General features: G+C 44.7%; 1 long non-coding RNA gene across 2 annotated transcripts; it reads right to left on the bottom strand.

Moving 5' to 3' along the window:
- Nucleotides 1–6,596: 6,596 nt before the first annotated feature.
- LOC135374154 (uncharacterized) lies at nucleotides 6,597–7,860 on the bottom strand. Of its 2 annotated transcripts, XR_010416790.1 has the most exons (4): nucleotides 7,802–7,860; nucleotides 7,599–7,694; nucleotides 7,227–7,312; nucleotides 6,597–6,670 (listed from the first exon to the last, which is right to left on the bottom strand). It is a non-coding gene; the product is annotated as an uncharacterized LOC135374154 (long non-coding RNA). The 2 variants fall into 2 exon arrangements; XR_010416789.1 differs by having other exon boundaries at nucleotides 7,599–7,844.
- Between the last annotated feature and the right edge of the window lie 16,002 nt (nucleotides 7,861–23,862).

Genomic DNA, 23,862 nt, shown 5'->3' with positions numbered 1-23,862 from the left:
CCGCCTCATGCATCGAAGATTAGTTTTAACTTGCGGAAACAAAACAAAAACACAAATCTATCGGGTGACTCTATCGCGACTGCCCTTATTTTGGGCTGCATTTTCTGTTTTCCTTTAATCTTTTTCCAGGACGCAAGAGGCGATAGTGTGCTCTTTCATCCTCTCGTATTGGGGGCGAAGGAAAAACGCGTCTCTAGAGATGCGCAATGAATAAAATAAAGAAAAATGGCGTTCCTTCACGATTTTTTTGCGGACGATCTATCGAACGGATTTTTGTTCTGAAAACGGCTTTGGTATCTGGTGACCGAAGAGATCAGATGTTCTCATTGGAGTAACTTCGTAGCTTTTATAATTAAAAAGTTAATTATTGAAGGTTAATTAAGACATTGCCTTAGGAGTCTGTTAATGCCCCCCTAGGGAGTGCCCTTCAACATATGCTATATTGCAATTGATTTCATCTCGGAAAAAGTGATTGATATATTTTTAAAAAATCTGTTCACACTTAGCGTGGTGTCCACGCCTAGGGAGTGCCCTTCAGCATATGCTATATTGCAATTGATTTCATCTCGGAAAAAGTGATTGATATATTTTTAAAAAATCTGTTCACACTTATCGTGGTGTCCACGCCTAGGGAGTGCCCTTCAGCATATGCTATATTGCAATTGATTTCATCTCGGAAAAAGTGATTGATATATGTTTTTAAAAATCTGTTCACACTTAGCGTGGACACCCTGTATATGTATATATATATATATATATATAATGAAGAAAAATAGCATACGCTCTTTGGCTGCACGTTGAACATATGTTTATAAGTCCCAAACGTCGCCACACCAGCATTGGACAGCTGTTTCGGCCTTATTGGGCCTTCATCAGCAATGCGTAGGTGGGCGACGTTTGAGCGAGTGGCGTCGGAAGGTCACGTGGAACGTGATGTCCTCCCGTCAAGGTGAGCGACTCACCTCTGAAAGCCCTGTGCGAAGCCAGTAAAATATTAAATGAAGAAAAATAGCATACGCTCTTTGGCTGCACGTTGAACATATGTTTATAAGTCCCAAACGTCGCCACACCAGCATTGGACAGCTGTTTCGGCCTTATTGGGCCTTCATCAGCAATGCGTAGGTGGGCGACGTTTGAGCGAGTGGCGTCGGAAGGTCACGTGGAACGTGATGTCCTCCCGTCAAGGTGAGCGACTCACCTCTGAAAGCCCTGTGCGAAGCCAGTAAAATATTAAATGAAGAAAAATAGCATACGCTCTTTGGCTGCACGTTGAACATATGTTTATAAGTCCCAAACGTCGCCACACCAGCATTGGACAGCTGTTTCGGCCTTATTGGGCCTTCATCAGCAATGCGACGTTTGGGACTTATAAACATATGTTCAACGTGCAGCCAAAGAGCGTATGCTATTTTTCTTCATTTAATATTTTACTGGCTTCGCACAGGGCTTTCAGAGGTGAGTCGCTCACCTTGACGGGAGGACATCACGTTCCACGTGACCTTCCGACGCCACTCGCTCAAACGTCGCCCACCTACGCATTGCTGATGAAGGCCCAATAAGGCCGAAACAGCTGTCCAATGCTGGTGTGGCGACGTTTGGGACTTATAAACATATGTTCAACGTGCAGCCAAAGAGCGTATGCTATTTTTCTTCATTTAATATTTTACTGGCTTCGCACAGGGCTTTCAGAGGTGAGTCGCTCACCTTGACGGGAGGACATCACGTTCCACGTGACCTTCCGACGCCACTCGCTCAAACGTCGCCCACCTACGCATTGCTGATGAAGGCCCAATAAGGCCGAAACAGCTGTCCAATGCTGGTGTGGCGACGTTTGGGACTTATAAACATATATATATATATATATATATATATATATATATATATATATGCAATTGACTGGCTCTGCACTGGGCTTTCAGAGGTGTCTTAGGACACCCTGACGGGAGGCATCACTTGCCACGTGACGTTCTGACGCCATCCGGTCAAACGTTGCCTGCCTGCGTACTGCTGATGAGGCCCAAGAAGTTCGAAACAGCTGTCCAGTACTGGCATGGCGACGTTTGACTTACAAACATATGCTATACGTGCAGCCAAAGAGCTCCTGCTAATTTTTTGCCCTTATACACTTGACTGGCTTTACACTGGGCTTTCAGAGGTGTCTTAGGGCACCGTGACGGGAGGCACCACGTGCCACGTGACCTTCTGACGCCATCCGCTCAAACGTTGCCTGCTTGCGTACTGCTGATGATGGCCCAACAAGGCCGAAACAGCTGTCCAGTACTTGCATGGCGACGTTTAACTTATAAACATATGCTACACGTGCAGCCAAAGAGCTCTTGCTAATTTTCTTTTCCCTTATGCGCTTGACTGGCTTTGCACTGGGCTTTCAGAGGTGTCCTAGGACACCCTGACGGGAGGCATCACGTGCCACGTGACCTTCTGACGCCATCCGCTCAAACGTTGCCTGCCTGCGTACTGCTGATGATGGCCCAACAAGGCCGAAACAGCTGTCCAGTACTGGCATGGCGACGTTTGACTTACAAAGATATGCTACACGTGCAGCCAAAGAGCTCTTGCTAATTTTCTTTTCCCTTATGCGCTTGACTGGCTTTGCACTGGGCTTTCAGAGGTGTCCTAGGACACCCTGACGGGAGGCATCACGTGCCACGTGACCTTCTGACGCCATCCGCTCAAACGTTGCCTGCCTGCGTACTGCTGATGATGGCCCAACAAGGCCGAAACAGCTGTCCAGTACTGGCATGGCGACGTTTGACTTACAAACATATGCTACGCGTGCAGCCAAAGAGCTCTTGCTAATGTTCTATATATACAGGGTGTCCCACCGAAAAAGGGCCAGGGGCTAAAGAAAAAACGGAGTGCTCTACACAAATGGAACCAACTGTACGTGCTTGGCAGTTGTGTGGTCTGTCCAAAAATATTTTTTTCATCAGTTGGTTCCATTTGTGTAGAGCACTCCGTTTTCTCTTTAGCCCCTGGCCCTTTTTCGGTGGGACACCCTGTATATATATATATATATTAAATCCCACGTTAGCGCCACAGAGCAACTGTGGCAATCAGCGGCGTACAGATGTGGACAGATGGAGAGAGGACAGCAGGAAGAAGTGGGGGACAGCTGGGTTTGTATGCGACCTGGGCAGGCTTCAGGGGTAACTGTGCCTACATTCGTCTGGAAATTCTCAGGAAAACCCAGGGAAAACCTCAGACGACGCAACCGGAGGTAAGATTCAAACCCACCACCTCCCAGTGTTCAGCGTGACCTTGGCTACTATTAACGAGCGGGACACCTTAACCCGCTCGGCCATGCTGCTGGTTCAGTCGTAATAGCCATTGCTCATATTATGATGCAGCATATTCGCAAGAACTTTGTTACAACTCGAAGAGGTGTTACCCTATGGCTAATACGCGCAAAATACTTTCGTGACTTCGTTCGCAGACGTCTTTATTGGTATTCTCTTCTTGGCATGCTGTGGAATGACTATCTTATTCAGTTTTCACAGTTTTACTCATAGTGGTTTTTACGCACATTGCAGAAACACAAAAAAAGCACATTATACACTATCTTTCTCTTTCTCTTCAGACCAACCAGACCTACCAGTGCTCTCACCTGTGCAGAGATCGTGGATACGCGGATGAAAATGACGGAACCCATTGCATGGTGCGTTGTTCAGTTGCAGTCCGGCTCAAGCCAAGCCAAACCAAGCCACTTGTTGTGCAATGCTTAAAGGGGTTGGGACCCCTTGTGAAAAATTGTTTGGACAGCCAATAGACAAGTCATAGAAAAAACGTCCATTGAAGCTATAGACGGTCCATTGCCTTCCCATAGACCACCTTAGTTCACACCTCTTTCCTTCCCATAGACGGTCAATGGGAGATTGGCAAACAACCTACTATAGAAAGGAAAATTATCAACTGCCATTGCCTGTCTATTGACTTTCTATAGACTGACCATTGACTGGCCACTGATCCGCGATTGCCTTTCTATTATCATTATATTCACCCAATTCGGATTCATGAACTGTAATATGTTGAATATGAATCCGTTATTATGTTGAGTTCCTGTTGTGTGAATATGTATTGATGTTTTTAACCTATACTGACACGCAATACATAGCCGTCATTGGCACGTGTCCAGGGTCATGGTGGACCCACCATGACCTTGGACACGTGCCAATGACGGCCATGTATGCCACATAATGATTATCGATAATCATTATGTGGCATTCGCAATTACTTAATTCTAGTGGTTTCAGGACGTCCACCTCTGAGCCTGTAGGACTGGCATCTCCTTCGTAAGAGAAAACAGATATCATATATTGCTTGACTTGCGAGCTTCCGCAAATTCGAGTGTCGTGCTTGCATCTGAGTTAGAATGAAGGGTGAGGTATCCTTGCTTAATTCGATTACGCATCCATCCAAGACCGAAGTAAGGAATATCTTGGAGTATTAAATCACTACCAAGATAACTCCTGTGTTTGTAATTGCCTCCCGTTTGTAACTTATGCAGTGAGAATGTTACCTGCATCAATGTGAACCTGCATGGAAACTACGCACTCCACAAGTTTGACTTTCAATGGACCTACTGAATGTCTCAGACCGAAAGCAGTTACAAACACAAGCGTTATCTTGGTGTTGAGTTAGTACTCCAAGCAATTCCTCAACTTGGGGTTAGATGTATGCATAATTGAATTAAGCTGGAACACCTCGCCCTTCATTCTGACACGCCAGAGGCAAGCAGGGCACTCGAATTTGCGGAAGCCCGAAAGTCAAGTAATATATGATATCTCTTTTCTGTTTGCGGAAGCGATGACGGTGCTACGTCCTTGCACTGGTTAAGCTATTGCAGATGGCACTAAGGACTATTCTCAATGATCCTAGACGTGTGCCAATGATGGTCATGTATTGCTTCTCAACACAGGAAAAAAAAAAACACTTTCGACCTCAGTAAAATTCCAGGTTCGGACTCACCTGATCACAGCTCATGAATCCGAATAGGGGCCATATGATGGTTGAAGGGGAATGTTGGCCAGTCTACGTCAGTCTATAGAAAGTCAATAGACAGGCAATGGCAGATATTTGTTTCCTTTCTACAGCAGGTTGTCTATAGCCTGTTCGTGCCAATCTCCTGTTGACAGGCCAAAGAAAGGATACACGATAGTCCAAAAGATGTCTATGGACTTGAAACGTACAGGCTGTATATTCAGTAGTCCATAGGAAGTCTATTCAGGAAATAGTACGTCCAAATGATGTCAATAGACTGGCTAAACTTATTTTTGTAAGGGACGCTTTCATAGAATGGTTCATTAAGTCACTGACACGCTGTACTGCAAGCTAGAATACAGAAGAAACAATAATTATTCTTCTATGTGTCCCACTTGGCCGAGATACAATCCCCTCGAACACACTCCTTTGCAAAGCGCAGACGTGAGGGAGCTCATAGTGGCGTCCATTCCTATTGGCAGTCGTAAGCACGCGACCTCTTGTGCTCTGCCTCACTGGTAGAGGCGTGTGCTGTGATGTCGGAGCTGCATTAGTTTCGATGTTCGTGGTGCCCATTTTCTCCGATTCGATTACCCTTTCCGCTGTGAAACTTTCGATGCAGGTTCGCGTTGGTGCGAAGAACCGTCTTAGGGCCACTTCTCACTTGGTGACGCCCAACGCGGCGTCGTGAGCGGGCGGCGGAAGTAGAGGCGTATTTCAACCGCCTGGTCACCCAAGTAACACGAAATGTTGCATCAACGTTGGACTGACGTTGTCTTTTCCACTCTTCAATGTTGGAGTAACGAGGGATTCCAACATTGGAACAGTGTGGGAATGTCGCCTCCTTTAATGTTACATCTGCATTGGTAAGCAATGTTTCTTCTGACGTAACAACCACATCCTTACAACGTATGCGACTCGACGCTGGAATCACGACAATATTTTAGGGTTCCAACGTTGGTCCCACGTCTGCCCTAACATTGTTCCGACATGTGGGAAACATCTACCCCTATGATGCTCCCAATTTTGCGCTGACACTGCTCCGACGTTACAGCAACATCTGTTCCAACAGTGTTCTAACGTTAGTGCAATGTATGCCCAAACACTGTTCAGATATGATCTGCCCAGCAGTATCCCGACATTTGAGCAACATCTGCCCCGATATGCTGGTCCCACGTTTGCACTGACACTGCTCCGACGTTAGATCACATCTTCTCCAACAATGTCCCAACGTTAGTATGATGTATGCCCACACACTGTTCCGATATTATCTGCCCAGCAGTGTTCAGATATATGAGCAACATCCGCCCCTATATGTTGGTCCCATGTTTGCACTGACAGTGCTCGGACGTTACAGCAACATCTGATCCCACAATGTTCCAACGTTAGTGCAATGTATGCCCACACATTGTTCCAATATAATGTAGCCAGCAGTGTTCAGACATCTGAGCAACATTTGCCCCTATGCTGTTCCTACGCCTGTTCTAACGTTGTTCTGGCGTTACACCAACGTCTTCCCCGTGGCATTCCGACGATGCAACGACATGTCTGCTTGAGCATAGCTAGTGTCGTAGTATGCAGCATGCAAGCAAGTGAAATGTTGTGAATATAATGGTTTATTCACATATGAGGATGTTCATGCCTTCTGTGTGTTGCCTACTGATGTTCAAGCCTGAAAAAGACAAAAGATACAATTTTCTTCTTGCTCATGTGCAGTCAAATTTAAATATTTCAATGTGGAAATCATAGCATTGGTGGAAACATCACAGTGACTTCAATGTTCAATGGCGCCACGTCAAAATAAGGGGACTGAAAATGGCAAACATACAAAGGGACTTCTTGGGGACAAAGGGAAACAGGACTTCTGTTGATTGATTCATTGATTTGTTTTTTTACGGCTCAAGACAAACTGAAGATATGCTGCGCCTTCAAAGCATTTATGAGCAAAGCAATTATGTTCAAAAGTGCAGCAATTACAGCTTACTGACAACGTTTATTTAACGTACCGGGAAGATACTAATTAAGCGCAACTACATTTTTAATTGTTATTAAATAAGTGTTGCTTCTGCCGTTTTTCTTGCACAAATAAGAATAATTCCCTCAAAATATTCATAAATAAGGACACAAGAACATAATTGCCGAAAAACTTGACACGCCTAAGACTTCTTTAGTATACTGTTGCATTTTTCCATGCTCTCTATCGTGAACAACGGGGAAAATTAACTGACCGTCCTACTTGTTGAAAAGCACTCCAACCTTGCAGGAAGCCGCGTCGTTCCGACGTCCATTTTGTCTTCTTTCTTTGCGACTACGCCTGCATAAAAGTGAACAAACGCAATAGACAAATTCGAAGAGATAATTATGAAAGAAAAGAAGCGTACATATAGTGTGTACAGGCTGGACCTTTGCTCGACATCTGTCTTTCATTCATGTATCACACTCGGTGCTGAAATACAAATGACAACACTTGCCCCACGAACGAATTTGATGCAGCCAACAACGCCCAATAACAATTTGGAAGCACACCATGAATCGATGTTCTATTTGCATACTCTACAAATGTAAATGTAAAGATGCACTCAAGTTCAACGTGTACATACCTGCTGTTTCTACAAATCATTCCTAAACCGCACACGATGAACTTGCGAGCAGCGCCGGTAATCTCCGTCGTAAAAAACCTCCTATATATCCCAGCACTGTGAGGAAGACCTGTGCTTAGCGACATCACATACGTTATCCTACCAGCACAACTCGATTCAATTCCAAACCAAGCCAAGAAAAAGCAAAATTAACTTCAACTCACGATTACAATCTGAGGAGAACTCGGAGAATGGCGTCCGGTTTGGCCGGCGGTCCCCTGCGGCTTCCCCACTGATCTCTATGTATAAAGGCTGGATCGCGCATGGGAGAGGGGCTCGTGGGGGAGAGGCGTGCCTTCGGGCCGCCATGTTGGTGGGCCCTAAAGTGCTGTGTGTGCCCATAGAAAACAATGGGAAGCAACAGAGATTGTGAGTATTTATTGCGCTGCAACCATTGGTCGTTGTTTGTCATCACACAATTTTGTAAGGTGCCAGTATACTGATGTATCCTAACAGTGTTTCACAGGTGTCCTGCCGTTCGATTCTTAATTACGTTATGTTTTGCATTCCGAAACTAGACCGTCACTGTAGTGCAGCGCTGGGGATTGTACTACAGCACGTTTCCCAGCCAATATTTCAATAAGAAACGACTTGAAGTTAACAACAACCATGTATATAATATCCCGTACTGCGTTCTGGATAAAGAACGGTCCGGGAAAAGATATACTCGCATGGCAGGAAGAGATCGTTCTGTAGAATCACAGCCGTTGTTTTAGCCGTGTATGCGTTTAGTATGATTTATGTCAAGCATCGCCTTAGAAAGAGTCTTTTAGTAAACGACAGGGGTGCTTTGCCTCGCAAATATGGACACACCGAAGCAGCCCAAATAATTACTTCACGCAATTAGATCACACTCGTTAGGACAGTTAATCAGGTAGTGATGTAAGCTTAATCAATTAAGTTACTTAGAAAGTGGTAACACCTCCTTGAGACACAGGACTCAAATCTCTTTTTGAAGTACAGTCCTTCTATGTTTGTTTGCTTCTTCCTTTATTTGTTCTGATTATTTGCAGGCGCGGTTGTGCCAAACTGAATGTCCTTCTCCTGTTGAATACAAGTGCAGCGTGAGAAAAGCTGCTTGGGGACGGGGTCCTGCTATCCAGTCCTGACTTTGTCATGCTTGTTATGTGGAGCATGTTCCAAAAAATGCAGCTCCACGTATGGTCTTCAAATTGCAACAGGACTATTTGGAGCTTGAAACAGTTGTGATTTTGTCATTTTGGCCCTCGTGTACCCAGTCTGTGAAACGCAAACAAAAAAGTCTAACACCATATGCTTTTGTAATGAAGATCACTGATGATGAGTAAAGATAATATACGAGTTCAAGTTTATTTAATATTTTATATCATTCATTAGATTATTCAACATTTTATGTCAAATTTATACAACATCAAGTTTATTCAAGTTCAAGATTTATTTCTTGCACTTATGCGTTTGAGGATACAATGAACGTGCAGAGCAAAAGACTACATTTATTGTTTTGTGACCTTGCTACAATGGCAATATATATTTTAGGAATGACAATGGTCAGGTACGCTCTCTCAATTTTAGGTTGGAATGAGCAATGAATAGCAACTCCCCTCCTGATATTTTCTCATATATGCTAAATTTTAAATTTAATGTGATCGAATATGTGATAATATAATAATAATAATATATAAGAATATAATACAGTAAAACCTCCAAAGTCGGACACCTCCTTACCTCTGACAACTCCCCATGTCGGACAAGATTTCATTGCACGGGCAGGCTGCCATTGAAACTACACGGGGACGAAATTCTCTATATCGGACACCTCCCTATCCCGTAAGTTGGACAGGGTTTTCCCTGCTAAGTCGGACAAAACCCTGGCCAAATTACCGGCCCATATCAGCCCATCTTTGCACCAAAAATACCTAAAACGAGCCAGTGGCCTGGACTTTCGCCCCTTTTTTTCCCTATACTGGTCTCAGAATTTTGTTGCTTTAGTTTTTCCGAGTCCAAAAACAAGTGATGTCAGTGTACATCGTAATTCTTTGTGTGAGCATTTGTCTTCGGTTTGTCTAGAGCCTTTGAACGCACACTACACCAAAGCAACGAAAAGTGGGCTGACGCTTCGGAGACAAGTCATCGCTGCTCAAAAAGCTCCAGAGGTAATGCCATTGAGTGGAATCTGAACAGAATTGAATCTACTAAAATCAGTAATAATTATCAGTGAAGAGTGGGTAGAGGTACCACTGCCACCAGGTACCACTCAGGACCATAAATTGAAGAAGGGGGACATTTCTGGCAACACAGCTGTGATCTTTTCCATTTTTTGTTTCCCTCATATTCTGTAACTCGGACACCTCTATAAGTAGGACACGCTTCTGCTGCACCGTGGTGTCCAACATAGGAAGGTTTCACTGTATGTGATAAATGAATGTGATCAACAGTAGATGTAAACAACATGAGTAGCCAGAGAAGTGCATTCTCAATAAATAATTTTCTTCTTATAGCGTATATGTGCATGCCTATTAACTGAAACAATTATCACAGTTCCATGACAAGTTTTAATTTCTGAGAGTGTACTGTAGAGGCTGGTTAGATCTACAACAGTTCATACAAGGTATTATATACTGTGAATGCCTTTAAAAATCCTATGTGACACACATGCCTTTACTTTCTGGAGGTGCTGTGGTAGTCAAGGTTTGTGGGCATTACGCAGGTTCTGCACCCATTTCTTGAGTATGTCGAGGCAGCTGTGAAGTAACCTGCATTGATGATGGTTATTCAAATTTTTATGGCGCATCGACAACAAAGGAAATAATACATCAGAACATTGGTTTGGGTGCAACCAGTTAAAAATGAATATGTTGTTTAATAAATGCATTGGACAAATGTTAAAACATCAGTTTAAAACATGGTTTACAATCCCTGTATCTTCTAAAAATTAAAAAGATTAAAAACTATTCTAAAAATAATATGGGGAACTCTTCTAAAAAGAATTATAATCTCTAATTATTATATTGCTGGGTGAAGGAGCCTAAAGTCTAAGGTGTGTTTCTGATGTGAACATGTAAGAAAATATGCAAAACTGAGAGAGGCTAACCACAGTGCGTGCACTGAGGTTGTTCCTTCCTGTAAAGTAGAAACCAGTGGATGGGGAACGTGATACTTACATGTACACCCAGCCGTATCACACTGCACAAATTATTCACTGGGCAGCCCTCATGACGAAACCTGTATTGAGAGACCACTTTTGCCTTAAAACTGCTACAAATAGCACGACACGCTACAAATTATTACTATCGTAACAGGCTGACGATACAGCTCAGACACAAAGGCGTTATTGAAGTCGCGCCACACCACCGTTACGTAGTTTATTTGTCACAAATCCAACCAAGGCACAAAACAATACCAATACATGAAAAAAGGTGACAATCGTGGTCTCATTATGACGTAATACCGAATTTGTGCGCGAAGGTAATTCAAAGAAATGAATGTGGCACTTGCTTCCGCAGAGAACACCGTGTACCATGCTAGCAATGCATGCAAAAAAGCGCTCGAGTGCTCGCACATATATTGATGACAACACTACCTGTGTAGTGTAACATGTTCTTTCAAGCATATTATGCACTCAAACTGTATTTGCCGCCGGGTAAAATGTAAGTCTGCTCGATTGAACGTCGGAAGAGCGATCAAGCAACCTGCATCCAGTGCTCGTTTTGGGCAAAAAAACACTTCATAATGGTCAACTAAATATACAGAATGGACGCCTATTTATTCTTTGATGAAGAGTGACTCACCTGTATAAATTTAGGCCATGTAACCTTGCCAGTACGGTTGGTACGACCGTAATTGCAAGAAGTTGCCATGATCGCTGCGGCGACTGTTGTGGGTACAGTAAGATGGCGGCCGGTTTCTTCACACTCGCGCTTCCCATCCGCGATCCAGCCTTTTACAATCGAGATCAGTGGGCTTCCCCGATCCCCGCTCCAGGGTTACTAGATGCAAGGCCCTGATTCCGCCAAAGTGGGAGAAAAAGTAGCCCGAAATACCCAAATAATATTTTGCGGTGGAAAAGGAGATTTATTGCTTTGTTCATGTGTAATTTTGTGTTTAGTGCATTACTGCTGCATACTGCCGTTTTTAAACTTTTCAAAATGTATATCTAGGGGCACCAAATCTGTGGAACATATCTGTGCAACCCTTTGTAAACCTCCGAATTTACCTGCAACCTGTTTTTGAGTGTGTCATGGAACATCCTGTTCCGGAGATCTGTCTTGCTCGGGGCTGATAAATCAGTTGTCCCATTCACGCATAAGACACTCTACTGTATGAGAGAGGCCGCAACGGCAGAACAGGCAAACCAATGCTGGAGGACGTCGCTAATTTTATGTAGACTCTCCAACGTTCCTGTGAAACACATATATCGGTACTGCTGTTTCGTACCCACATTCTGACAGCGTTGGACCGGTGGTGACTGCCCCACATTGCAAAAAGGCACCGTACCAATGCCGGAACAACGTTACGAATTTGATGAAGCCCCCTCAACGTTTCTCCGACATTGTTCCCATGCTGTGAACGCCGCATCGCCACAGTTATTTCGTACCCATATTTTGACAACGTTCGACAGGTAGCGACTGCCCCACATTGCAAGGAAAACACCATAGCAATGCTCGAACAATGTTACAGATTTGATGTAGACCTCTCAACGTTTGTCCGAGATTGGTCCAACGCTGTGAACGCCACGTCGGTGCAGCTATTTCGTATTCATATTCTGACAACGTTGACCCGGCGACGACTGCCCCACATTGGAAGAAAAGCACCATAGCAATACTGGAAGAATGTTCCAAATTTGATGCAGATCCCTCAACATTTGTACGACATTGTTCCAATGCTGTGAATGCCACATGGATACAGCTATTTCGTATCCATATTCTGACAACGTTAGACCGGTGGCGACTGTCGCACGTTGGAAAAACGGCACCGTACCAATGCCGGAACAACGTTATAAATTTGATGTATACCCCTCAACGTTTCCCCGAAATTGTTCCAACGCTGTGAACGCCAAGTCTATACAGGTATTTCGTATCCATATTCTGACAGCGTTGGACCGGCAGCGACTGCCCCACATTGGAAGAAAAGCACCATAGCAATGCTGGAAGAATGCTACAAATTTGATCTAGACCCCTCAACGTTTGTCCGACATTGGTCCAATGCTGTGAACGCCACGTCGGTACAGCTATGTCGCATCCATATTCTGACAACGTTGGACCGGTGGCAACTGCCCCACATTGGAGGAAAAGCACCACAGCAATGCTCGAACAATGTTACATATCTGACGTAGACCCCTCAACGTTTGTCCGACATTGGTCCAACGCTGTGAACGCCACGTCGGTGCAGCTATTTCGTATTCATATTCTGACAACGTTGACCCGGCGACGACTGCCCCACATTGGAAGAAAAGCACCATAGCAATACTGGAAGAATGTTCCAAATTTGATGCAGATCCCTCAACATTTATACGACATTGTTCCAATGCTGTGAATGCCACATGGATACAGCTATTTCGTATCCATATTCTGACAACGTTAGACCGGTGGCGACTGTCGCACGTTGGAAAAACGGCACCGTACCAATGCCGGAACAACGTTATAAATTTGATGTATACCCCTCAACGTTTCCCCGAAATTGTTCCAACGCTGTGAACGCCAAGTCTATACAGGTATTTCGTATCCATATTCTGACAGCGTTGGACCGGCAGCGACTGCCCCACATTGGAAGAAAAGCACCATAGCAATGCTGGAAGAATGCTACAAATTTGATCTAGACCCCTCAACGTTTGTCCGACATTGGTCCAATGCTGTGAACGCCACGTCGGTACAGCTATGTCGCATCCATATTCTGACAACGTTGGACCGGTGGCAACTGCCCCACATTGGAGGAAAAGCACCACAGCAATGCTCGAACAATGTTACATATCTGACGTAGACCCCTCAACGTTTGTCCGACATTGGTCCGATGCTGTGAACGCCACGTCGGTACAGCTATTTCGTATTCACATTCTGACAACGTTGGACCGGTGGCGACTGCCCCACATTGGAAGAAAAGCACTATAGCAATGCTGGAACAATGTTACAAATTTGATGTAGACCCCTCAACGTTTCTCCGACATTGTTTCAACGCCGTGAACGCCAAATCTATACAGGTATCTCGTATCCATATTCTGACAGCGTTGGACCGGCAGCGACTGCCCCACATTGGAAGAAAACCACCATAGCAATGCTGGAAGAATGCTACAAATTTGATCTAGACCCCTGAATGTTTTTCCGACATTGGTCCAGTGCTGTGAACGCCACGTCGGTACAGCTATGTCGTATCCATATTCTGACAACGTTGGATCAGTGGCGACTGCCCCACATTGGAAAGAAAACACTGTATCAGTGCCGGATCAATGTTACAGCTTTTATGGATAACTTCTAGCGTTTCACCGACATTGTTCCAGTGCTGGGAATTTCACGTTGGGATAACATCATAAGATGCCTATTCCAGCAACATTTCCAAAGTTTATATTCGTAATCAAATGTTGCATAAATATTGCGGCAATGGCTGTGAATTAACGTTGGTATTCCAATATGAATGGAACGTCGCAGCGACATTGCCAACATTGGCCAACGTAACCAATGTTGCACCAACATTATTCCTACACTTTGTGTTGCTTGGGCAGCGCACGATTTTCAAGTTTCCACCACAGTGGCATTCTGTCGTCCAAAGCAGACGAAAAATCAGGAGGCGTGGCCTTTTTGTGTCGCCTAATTGGTGGCCAGCCGCCGTTTTCGGCAGCTCTCGCCGACGTCGTGAAAGAAGGTCGGCATGGCAGTTTTTTCGGCTCGACGTCTGTCCTCTCCCGACTCCGGAAATGCGCGTCTATTTCCGCCGCCCGCTCACGACGCCGCGTCGGGCGTCGCCAAGTGAGAGCTGGCCCTTATACGTTTATCTGGAATAACGTAGGATGACCAACCTAAACCCCCTTAAGCATATAGTTTAAAAGGTGACAAAAAAAAAAGCGGCGACTGTGTACCGCGCATCATCAATAACAAACACTAAGTCAGTTAAAAAGGCCTAGCTCGCCTTACCTTTCCTCTCTCTCTGTTGCAGGTAGAGCTCTGCGCAGAAGGTGGGGGGAAAGCGCACAACAACCTGGTTGGTGTAAGTGTCGTGTCTTGGAGAATCACTCGCAAGCTATACTTCGTTTCATTTTACGTGCTTAGTAATCCCGCAATTTACCTAGAAAAAGTAAGGGGATTGCTATGCTGTGCAGTTTGTGTGTATCCGAGGTTGTTCTATATGAAGTAATCCAAAACGAGGGGAGTTTTGCGATTATACAATTTTAATGAGTTCACTATTGCTCCAGTCTACCAAATTAAATACTTATTTCTAGGTACACAGGCAGAAACACGTTCGTTCTGAGCTTTTTTTCTGAAAATTATTGCCTAAACTTAATTCTTGCAAACCTGGAGGGGCAGGTCGGTCGAACAGACAGGAGTGTGTATTAACGCCTTATTAGGCGACTCCGTTTGATAATGCTTAAATCTCAACATTACGAGATAAAACACTCTACGTGGTCGTCGTTTTTCGGTTCTGAAATGTAAGATAGCTATACGATTGGAATTGGAACACTTGACGTGAACAGCTACGTGGTCGTCGTTTTTCGGTTCTGAAATGTAAGATAGCTATACGATTGGAATTGGAACACTTGACGTGAACAGCGAATTCTCGTGCATTTCAGGAAGGTCGATGTGGCAACGAAACAGTCTTCTTGAATGGGACATGTTCGAATGGCACGTGTATTCCCTGTGGAGAAGGAAGTGTTCACACCATCGCTACCGTCACTGCTCTGTGAGACAATTTCTATTAAAAAGGAAACAGGTGCTTCCTTGCAAAATGCGACATTGTGTAAATCCATTTTAAAGTGTACGTTTGCGGGTTCATAATTCATCAACGTTTTTCTATATTGTGTCGGACCGAATTCTATGCAGAGACACCTGCAGTGCTTGTAAAACGTTTTCACCTATGCAAACTGCACGGTCAGATTAATTTTAGAATAATGTTGCACAAATGTTACATCTGACCAATAGTGACTAACACAGGGAAGTAGAAATATGTTGTCTTTCTTAATGAGGTGACATTGTGACACTTTGTCAGAACATGTTTCAGCAGTGAGAGGAGGTATAAGCGCGATATGTCTTCATTCGAAGAGAAGAAAACGAAGACGGAAGAGTAAAAGGAAATGAGACCGCAACCCCCAGGATGGAAGGAACGCTTGAGAACTACTAACGAAAAAGTACTGACAAAGTAACAGACACATACATTTTCCCTCATTCTCATTAGCAGACATAGCTGTCATTGTGAATAGCAGTCCCATTAACCCCCACTCCTTTCTGCTGTCCTTTCTCGACATGTCCACACCTGTACTCCGCTCATAGCCACGGTTGCTTCGCGGCGCTAACACGAAGTGCAGTCCCATTAACATTCCTCATACACGAAGGTGAATGGGAGTAGATGATAAAGTCATGGAAAGAGAGGCATGTAGTCAGGTCAAACCTTTATATCTCCCTCTTTTTAGCCCGTGATGGACCAGGATTGGCTCCGTCCAAAACCAGCAGGGTAAGGTGAGGTAAAGTGAGACGCGATATGACTCTCTCCATACTCTATTTCCGAAACGTGGCTTCAGGCTTGTTGAAGATCTGCGTCTCTTTCGCCACCTCCTCCAATTCAAAATCATCTAGCGGCGTCCTTGTCTTACCAATACAGGAAACTACGATCACTTTATGAGCAGGGATCTTAGAACCCCTTTGTTGGGGGAAAACAGGGAATAATGTAGATTGTGCATTTGGGAAAACGGGAAAACACATGTTGGCATCTCCGACCGTTGTTTCAAACGAAAAAAATAAAAAATAAACGGAAAACACATGATATTGACATGGGAGATATCATATTGGCATTGACATATTTAGATATACAGGGTGTCCCAGAAAACGTGTCATTGAATTATAATAAAAAAACTACGCCGCCTAGAATCATGCGGTCAACAGCATTTGTTCTTATTAGGTTTTTGCCACCTCCTAATGTGAATGTCATGTAATCCAAGTTTAATTATGTAAATATTTGCGAACTGAACTCGGAAATTTTCCAAGTAAAGGTCACTTTTTTACCCCACCAATATGAAGAGCGGGCCGAATTCACTCAAATTCATGATAATTCACAGTGATATTCACGAGCTATCCCATCGGAAAAAATAGCCGAATATCATGCTTTTCGGAGCACCGGACCATAGCGCGCGATGACTGTTTGAGCGCAATCGCTCTGAGTGCGACGAAAGGAGGTTCCGAAGCCAGCCCACAGAGTGATAGTAGAAAAAGTAACAGTTCCTAAAATTGGGAGAGGGAAAGCATTATCCCAGCGAAAGTCGGACGTGATAAGTCATGCCTGTTTTATCTCTTTCTGCGACGTCGGGGAGGGCTGGGTTTCCAACCTCCTTTCGTCGGACTGACAAAGATTGCGCTGAAAAATTCATCGTGCGCTATTCTGTGCGACCTCCGTAGAGCATGATGTTCGGCTATTTTTTCCGATGGGATAGCTCCTGAATATCCCTGTAAATTAACATTAATTTGACTAAATTAGACACGCTCTTCACATTGGTGGGATAAAAAAGTGACCTTTACTAGGCAAATTTCCAACTTAAGTTCGCAAAAATTTACATAATTAAACTTACGTTACACGACATTCACAAGAGGAGGTGGCAAAAACCCAGTAGGAACAAATGCCACTGACCGCATGGCTGTAGGTGGCGTAGTTTTTTTATCATAATTCAATGACACGTTTTCTGGGACACCCTGTATAAAAGACACGACACTATACCGATGATTCCGGTGGATCCCGCCAATGTTCAGGCATTATCATGACATTCCGTCGTAGGACCTTCCAGATTCCGAACACCGCTTTCCTAATTCCGGATGAATATCACCTGAACCACACCAGAAGAACGTGCTTAATACGTGGCGTCCAACAGGGGTCTAACAATGTCCGAAAAAAATGTGAAATGCAATAGATATTAAGTAACATGATGACAGAGAATCCAGAAGCCTGAATTATTAGACATTTTTTATTGCAGTGTAGTATGTAGCTTTTGTGTACACATTGGAGATCGTTGGTGGTTCTGCGCATGCGCAAAACAGAAAACTTCGCGCGGTGCGCAGAAATACCGCACTATCCCTTGCGTACGCAACGGCGATAGCATACGACGCACTAGAACTTTCTATTATAATACATGTAGCATATCAGCGACTGTTATTGGCGGGATCCCGCAAAACATCTCTTCCTGGTTCTATCAGCTGCAGAAACGGAAATGCATGCAAGCAACTGTCCGGCGAGCATCTGTCCCGTGAGCAAATAACCAGGATCCCTCAACATTAGGCAGTTCAGGAACATTTTTGCGGAGTCACGTGTTGTGTGCACGGCCAGTCGAACCAACAGTGGCACGAAGTGATGGCAGGACGATCAGGCGAAGTGGCCATGGCAGCGCGAGATTATGTTGGGCTTGTGTTTCACTAAGCTATATCTGATGGCTGTCTGCGACGTAAAACCACGATTTAGTATTAATCCTTATTACTAAAATGATTTTGTTGACACGGATTAGGGAAGCCGCTGAGTGCGGAAAATACACAGTATGACTCCTCGCATGTATTTAACAAGAAAACATAAATAATTGACATAAGAAGTTTAGTTTGGCCAGTTTAGTTTGATATTGGTATAAAATATACGAAGGCAACTGGTACGAGCGTGGGAGACGTGGAACGGGCATATTAAATGCGTGAACAGATTGAGATCGATCGGTGAAGCTTAATATAGCTTACTTGTTCTTTTTCTTTTCTTTTTTTTGGGGGGGGGGACATAACACGATAACAGAGATATGTTGCAAATTTACTTTCGGCTGATGAAAGCTTTAGAACCACGAAACCGCGTATACAGGGTGTCCACCGTAACTATAGAAGTATTTTTTTAAATAGAAAATCACATTTTCCCCGTTTTAACCAATGGCGATGTAAGCTTAGGTCCACTAAGGCCTAAAGGCCCACCTTGAGAAAGCACAGGCAAGCTTCTGTGTCGATGCATTAATTAACTTTCGTTTAATTATCAACGATACAAGATTGACCGTAGGGAAACATCGAATCCCTTGGGGTCACTGGTAGCATTACCGTTTTCCGAACAAAAATCGAGAGACTTATATAGTATAGTTATCGAGGAAAGGGCCTGGAAATAAGGCGATCTTGTGGTCGTTTTTCGACGCTCAAGTAGAAGCGCTCCCATTTTCCTTTTCCCTGTATGCAGGGGAGGGAAAACGCTGTCGCCGGAGGGGACAGATTAGTGCGACAGTTATTTTCCACCCCTACATACACAGGAAATGAAAACGAGAGCGCTTCTACTTGAGCGTTGAAAAATGACCACCAGAGCACCTTATTTCCAGGCCGTTTCCACGCGCTATAACTGCCTCAGTTTTGGAAACGGAACGTTACTGTTTTTGTTTCGAAAACGGTAACGTTACTAGTGACCCCAAGGGATTCGACGTTCTCATTGGGTCAATCTTCTATCGTTGATAATTAAAAAAGTTAATTAACGAAAGTTAATTCATCCACCGTCACAGAAGCTTGCCTGAGCCATCTTAAGCTGGGATTTTAGGCGTAGAGTGCATTGCCATTGGTTAAATCTGGGAAAAAGCGCTTGTTCTATTTTTGAAAATTACTATAGTTACGGTGGATACCCTGTATATTGCAGTTGTGGACAAAGGAGGAAGGGGGTCTAAAAGGGAAGCATACACTGACCCTTCTCCTTAAGCACGTCTGGTCCGTTCGGGCTCATGAGGAACATGCTTATTCTTGGAATATTGTCGACGTCAGTATTGTCGACCTGACATGCGCAGTCATTCGAAGTGCTAGGCCCAGAAAGGATTCATTCGTCATCATAGGCACCATCGTGCAATGAACCATTTCCGTGTGCGCGTCGCTCCCGGCGGCTAAATGACGAAGTAGCACCACGTGATCTTGCTAGCATTTTTTGAGGCCATAGCAGAATAACATTTCTTTAGAATCGTATAGCTTGCACCAGTGGAAGCACACAACAGGTGACGCACCCCAGAAACACACACGAAAACTTGTTGAGGGACATTCGTAAGATGCCCTGTTTTCTTGCCAACGATTATGGCGACGTTCGTACAGTCTGATGAAACACATTACAGGCATTGCCAGAAGTTTCAAAGCGCATGCGCCAGCACCGGCAAAGACAAAGGGGGTGGGGGTGGAAAGCATGACACGTGAGTTCTTCGTCCACTTCATCCACTCGGATCCACGGCGCGAATCCGAAGCTCCGGCTTTTTTTCGCTGATGTTTTCCGGTGAGAAGCGGAAGAATCGTACAGCGACGTTTATGCCTTGAATGTTTCGACAGTCCACTACGCAACGCATTAGGTGTCATTCCCAGTAAAAATCTTCAACAGATCGCTTCACAGCCTACAGCATGTTTTTATGTCAAAAAACATGGCGGTCCCCACCGGAAGTGGGGCGGGCATGCGCATACGCGTACCCAGACATGGTCCATATCAAGATGGGCCACGCGCTGGAGCATGAATCGAGCCATGAGAAGAAACATGAGTCTTAGACCATCCCTTCGTTACAGTTCCTGGCAGATTGTAGCGGCCAATCCTAATCTCGCAAGTGAACAATTGAGCTCTGTTTCAGCAGCTTCCTGAATTGTGCTTTCCAAGGATCGGTACCGATAATGGATACGGTATCGCAAACAGCAACGGTTAGAGCCTAGTGCAATCATCGGAATTGGAAACGGAAACGAAAGTAATCAACTGGTACCCGATTCCAGTACTCAATATTTTTTAATTTATTTATTCAAGGTACCCTACTTCTCCACTTCCTGTGGAATTGCGTAGGGGAGAGAGAAGTACAACTGATAACAACAATGACAATCACTATATCCAGCTAACACAAACTCAGTGCCTTCTAAGTATCATAGTATCATCTTTCAAGTATCATCTACCAACTATGAAGTATCATCTTTCCGTGGAATAAAAGCCGACTCGGAAACACGCTGTACGAGACAGAACACTTGTGCTACTTACGGTGCTTGTGGTACACTACAGTTGGCACGCTTTATGCAGCGCCTGACACGACACAAAAACAGCGACAGTTTTCCTCTTATCGCTCTGTCTGTGAAGTGTCATGATTTCCAATCAGAATTGGCACACTGTGAGAGATGTGTGGGGGTCGGGGAGGCGTTCGCCACCTCCTACGATGTCACTTTTTGGTACAGGATCTTTCGCAAGAAGTCCACAAAGGGCTACGCATGTAGAGTACTTGACGTACTGTGACCCATAATAAATCCCAGATTCCGAGCGGGGTCAGCTGGAGCAGTGATGGGCAAAGTACTTCAAAATTATACTTAAAGTAAAGTACCAAGTACCTTGGGTCATTAGTACCTCAAGTACAGTACAAAGTACCCAATCCCAAATGCACTTCTAATAAAGTACAAAGTACTAGGAAAAGTACTTCAAGTGTTCATGAAGTACATTGCGTATTTAATTTGTATCACTTTGCATTTCGCTGTTTAGTATCTGTGTCTTGGCTTTTTGGCAAAACCTTAGCGAGCCTTCTTGACAAATCCTCTAAAGCCATAAAGTCCTATGTTGTTGAGTGCTAACCGGTGAATATGAACTTAATCAGATGACATAATTTGCAGGTACATGTAGAGAGGTAATCCGTCAGCTGTGCTGCGATTATGTATGAGGGGCGTTCAAGTCAAACCGGAACTTTTCATTTTCCGCAAAAGTAAAATGAACTTACAGGCGAGAAATTAGTTTTATTTTTCAACGTAATCTCCAGCTGCACTAATGCACTTGTCTCAGCGTTTCACGAGGGCTTGGATGTCAGCCGCGTAGAAATCCTTACCGGCGCGTAGCAGCCATGATCGGACCGCATTCTTGATTTCGTCGTCGCAGCTGAAGTGGCGGCCCCCAAGGAACGCCTTCAGTGGCCCGAAGAAATGGAAATCGCTGGGGGCGAGCTCTGGACTGTAAAGGGGATGTGGCAGCAACTCCCAGCCGAGTTCCTGTAAGGTACGTGTCGTGAGATGCGCGGTATGCGGGCGTTAATTGTCCTCTAGGATGAGAAACTGGAGATGTTCATGAATGATAGTGTTCAACGTTCCCACAGAAAGGTCCGTCTTTCGAGCCAGTTCGAGACATGGTATCCGTCGGTCCTTGAGGATCAGGCGCTCCACAAGTTGGATGTTCTCAGGAACTCTGACACTGGGCTCTGAGCCGCCGCGGCCGGGATCGTCCTGCACTGATCACGGCCGCCTCGGAACCATTTGCACCACTCAAACGCTTTGCTGCGGCTAGGTGTATTATGGCCATACTGAGCCTGAAGTCTTCTGTGAATTTCAGATGACCTTACGCCTTCCTTCACGAGAAACTTCATGACAATTCGCGGTTCGATGTGCGCGCTCACCTCGTTGTCAGCCATCTTGTCCAGCACGTGTCTTCTGTTTTGCACAAACTTTAGACGACCGCGAGGTGAACGCGGAGGCCTGTCGCGTGTGAAAATCATGAATTAAGTTGCGCGAGCCATTTTTACACTCAGGAGACAGAAAGACCCGGTTTCACTTGAACACCCCTCGTACTATACCCTGACTGATGCAAGATCACCCGCCCTAGTGTGGTGTTCCGGTACTAATTTTCTGCTATAACAGGCTAGGGAATTTCAAGGGGAAAAAGTAAAAGCCAACGGATATTATATATTTCTGGGCATTCCACGCTGCTTTTTGAAATACAACATGTTTAAAAAAAGAATATGAAGAAAGCAAAAAAGGATGAAGCACAATGTAAGCCATCAGTTTTATAGGACTGTGATCTGCAGCAATATAATCCATGTGACCAAATAAAAAAAACATAAAATGTAAACATGAAAGCATGTGTGTCTTTCACAGTGTTCATCATGTAATGCAGTCACATATTGTGGTATCAAATGATTATTAATTGCCAATGAATTACAGTACACCACACTTTTGTAGGGCTTCATTCGAAATGAATTGAAAACAAATTCTTACCTGCTCATCCGGCACGTCGGTGGTTTTCATTTGCTCATCGAACAATGTGGGCACAGCATCGGGCTTTAGTCTATTTCGTTTGGCTGCCAGTCCCATACGGAATTGCAATAAGTCCGACTCCACGTACGCCTCGTCGGCAAAATGCGAGGAACAAACGTGCCGAACGTGCAGTTCCTCTGCCACGACAGGAAGACTGCCGGCGATTACTGCTTCCCTCTTTCGTTTAGTGTCCCTGTCCTTGGCCCCGTGAAATGTCAATTCTGAGTTCGCACCAGACGATTTTTTACAGCCAGGAACATTACAACGCGTTCCCGAACTCGAAGACATGTTGCAATTTCAGCACTGAGCGAAACTCACAGCACTTTCGAGGAAATTGGTTGTTTCATACACAGAAACATGCACGACGCCATATGTACAAAGTAGACGATATCTCCGAGAGAAAATGGGGGAGCGGCGCCGGCGGTGCGCCGACCTCGCATTGGTCCTGTTGAAGCCTTCGTCACAATGTCGTCATCCGATGTTTCGCTGATCGAAAAAACTCGTTTATGTATTACTGGAACATTTTCCAGCCAAGATAATTGCTGAAATGAATTGTCGAATGATGCCAAGCATTCTCGTAACCATTTCCTACCCATGTCTCCGGATGCGATAGTCCCTTTAAGTGGTTACGCTCGTACTCCGAGTTTCAAACACGAGCGCGCTCTTCACGCACCTGCTTTTGGACGGTGCACGAAAAGAGGTATCATGCTCCGTCTCTTCTCTCAACGAAAGCGAAGAACGAGAACGGAGGACGGTAGGGCGGCACAGAACAAAGAGAGCAGAAGAAAAGAGAAGTGGAGAAACAACAGCACAGACCGCGTTCCGGTGTCCATGTGCCGTTTAGTATGTGCTCCAGGAGTACAAAACTCGGAGCGCCCGAGTAGGAGTGAGAGAGCAGCTACTTAACGCGCGAAATCACAAATCCGCAAGGTGAGAAGGAGCGCTATCAGAAGCTGGTTCTATATAGGATCCTTCCACCGTCCCTGCTGACCCCAATGCTATAGTCTGCAAAACATCAGAAGGACGGTGGAAGAAGATTAACAATGTGACTT

The sequence above is a fragment of the Ornithodoros turicata genome, chromosome 1, assembly GCF_037126465.1.
Source record: "Ornithodoros turicata isolate Travis chromosome 1, ASM3712646v1, whole genome shotgun sequence".
NCBI classification, from domain to species: domain Eukaryota; kingdom Metazoa; phylum Arthropoda; class Arachnida; order Ixodida; family Argasidae; genus Ornithodoros; species Ornithodoros turicata.
This window is presented reverse-complemented; position numbering and strand designations above follow the sequence as displayed.